Here is a 2,843-nt window from a genome sequence, read left to right as displayed (position 1 = left end):
GAACATCATGGTGTGGGGCTGTTTTTCAGCATATGGTACTGGCAAACTTCAAATAATTGCCAACAAAGGCTTTTGTACAAAGTATTAGATAAATTTCAGTAAGTGTGTTCAATACTTTTTCCCTGTGCCATTCCACATTATTACAAGTAACTTCATTTCTGGACATTTATGGTTTGATTTCTTTGTATGTATGGATCACTTGGGTTGTTACCGACATCTGGTGAAAATTTCATGTCGTTAGCACCTCTAGTAATATATCTACTGAGAAAAATGGTGACGTGTTCAATACTTATTTTACCCGCTGTATATAATCATTTTGTTTGCATTAATGTTTTGAGTGCTTATATGAAAACATTGCATTTTCTAATAAATGTGTGTTGTTAAAGAAAGACTTGTCCACTTTTGAAAAGAGTATGGTTTATTGTGTATGCTTGTGTCTTGCTAATTCAGATACCCCACTGGTGTGTTCACTTCCCTGTTCTGTGTGGCTTTAGCAACCAACTGTGGTAGTAGTAACACTAGCTACGTTTACATGGACATAAGTAATCAGATCAAACGGCCATTTGGAATAAAAATGCATCATGTAAACACCCCATTTGGATTATTCTGACTTGATTCAGCTTGATATGATTGAATTTGTAATTGGAACAAGAGAGGTGGTTTATGCCGACTGGTAATCCGAATGACGTGCATGTGAACATGTAATCTGATCATCTTATTCTGATTGTGGAAAACTGACCTGACTGCACGTCTGCTGACTTTCATCCAGCGGTTTCCAGCAGACAGAACTTTTCCTCAAGTTTTCTCATTCAGTAAAGAAGGAAGACGCACAGCCTGCGCCGCTTCACAAAAAAATGTCTGTGCATCATCTGCAGCTCAACCAGAAAGTGCAGTAATATCTCCACCATTATTAAAGCCTGTCGCGGGTCCATTATGAGTGCTCAGAAGCTGTTTATGTTCATGATGAAAGTAAAACTTTTTTTCTGTTTTTTTAGGGTAAGTTAGCAACTGTGCATGTCAGTGCTTCTATTGTGAATAAAAGCCTGGTGCATGTAAACACTCGTCAAACGAAACATTCTGATTATTTAATCCAAATACATTTCAATCCGATCAAAGAATATTGCGCATGGAAACATAGCCACTGATTTGTACCCATTCAGGCTGAGGCGACAGGTTTTCATTTTGGTTTCAATATTATTGTTCTGGTTGTGTACCAACATTGTATAAGCATTGCATTTGGTTTGTAAGAGCTAGGTATCCATTTCGTGTCGGCCTTATGTACAGTATATTTTTGTATCTGCTGTTTGATTAAGACTTTTAGTTTTCCCACATGTAAGTGTTAGGCAAGTCAAGCAAGTTGTTATAGTCAAACCAGCAGTCATCTGTCAGATCAAAGAGGCAGAATCAGACCCAAATGCAGGCAGGCAGGCAAACAGGCTTAAAGCAAAAATATTTATTAAAATCAAGAGCCAACGTGGTGGCAAAACAGAAAACTCACAAACTAAGCATACAGGGGAGCCAGGACAGAAACTAAACAATGATCGGATACTGAGTAGAGAAAACAGACTGACTAAATACAGGGCTGGGATGATTGAAGGTGGAAACAGCTGAGAAGACCACAAGTGTTCGCAGGTGTGAATGGAATGATCTGAAGAAAGGTAAAAGACTGAGGTGAAGGCATAATGGCACAAAGAGGACACAAGAGGGAGAATGCAGACAAGACACAAGAAGACAGATCCCCACAGTACCCCCGCTCCAAAGATCGTCTCCCAACGATCACCAATACACTGGAGGGTGGAGGGGGCACAAACAACAACACAGGATGGAGGGCCAGAAACAACAACAAAGACAACATGTACCACGAGACACGAATAACAGACAGGGAACAAAAGAAGAAAAAAAAGGTAAACCAAAAACCGACAGAAAAATTGTGGGAAATAAAAAAGAAACCAAAAACAGTCACATAGATGGCCCTAGGCACATCTAAAGGATTCCGCCGCAGCGGAGGCTGAGCTCTGGAGGGCGGCTGTGGATCTGGCCCCAGTGGAGGCTGAGCACCGGAGGACGGCCTGGAGCCAGGCCGAGGCGAAAGAGAGGCTCTGGAGGTCAGCCTAGGAAACAGCCATAGCGAGGAGAGAATTCTGAAGGGCAGCCTGGAGCCCGGCCCCATGGGAGACAAGACTCTGGATGAGCTCGTGCTAAGAGCTCACTGAATGCTGCAGCTGGTGAAGAGGTCTCAGCTGCAGATGGTGAAACTGGACCTGGAACCCCAGACAGCAAAACTGGACCTGGAACCCCAGACAGTGAGACTGGATCTGGAACCCCAGATGGCGAGACTGGAACTGGAACCCCTGGAAGATGTTTAACTTCGGTCCTAAATTTGTTTCATGGGTGAAGCTGATATGGATGAAGCTGATATATACCTTGCCAATGGCAGCAATACGCACTAACAGTAATCTATCCAGCTATTTTGAATCGGAACGTGGTACAAGGCAGGGGTGCCCACTCTTGCCACTCTTATTCGCAATCGCGATTGAACCACCAGCAGTGGCTTTACGGAACAGCCCTAAGATTAAAGGTATCAATCGGTTTGGCACTGAACATAAAGTTTCCTTTTACGCTGATGATACTCTTCTTTATATCTCAGATCCCTTTTCTAGTATTTCTGAGTTACTTCTTTTACTTCAAAAGTTTGGAAACATATCTGGGTATAAGGTTAACCTTCAAAAAAGTGAATTGATGCCTGTGACCCTGTTATGATTTTCGTCTGTGTTGTTTTTATTTTTAGTTTCTGTCATGTTCATGTTTCCTTCCTCCTGTCTTGCCCTTGCTCCAGCCCCACC

Source organism: Austrofundulus limnaeus, unplaced genomic scaffold (genome assembly GCF_001266775.1).
Source record: "Austrofundulus limnaeus strain Quisiro unplaced genomic scaffold, Austrofundulus_limnaeus-1.0 Scaffold121, whole genome shotgun sequence".
Taxonomy (NCBI): domain Eukaryota; kingdom Metazoa; phylum Chordata; class Actinopteri; order Cyprinodontiformes; family Rivulidae; genus Austrofundulus; species Austrofundulus limnaeus.
Note: the sequence above shows the minus strand (reverse complement) of the source record.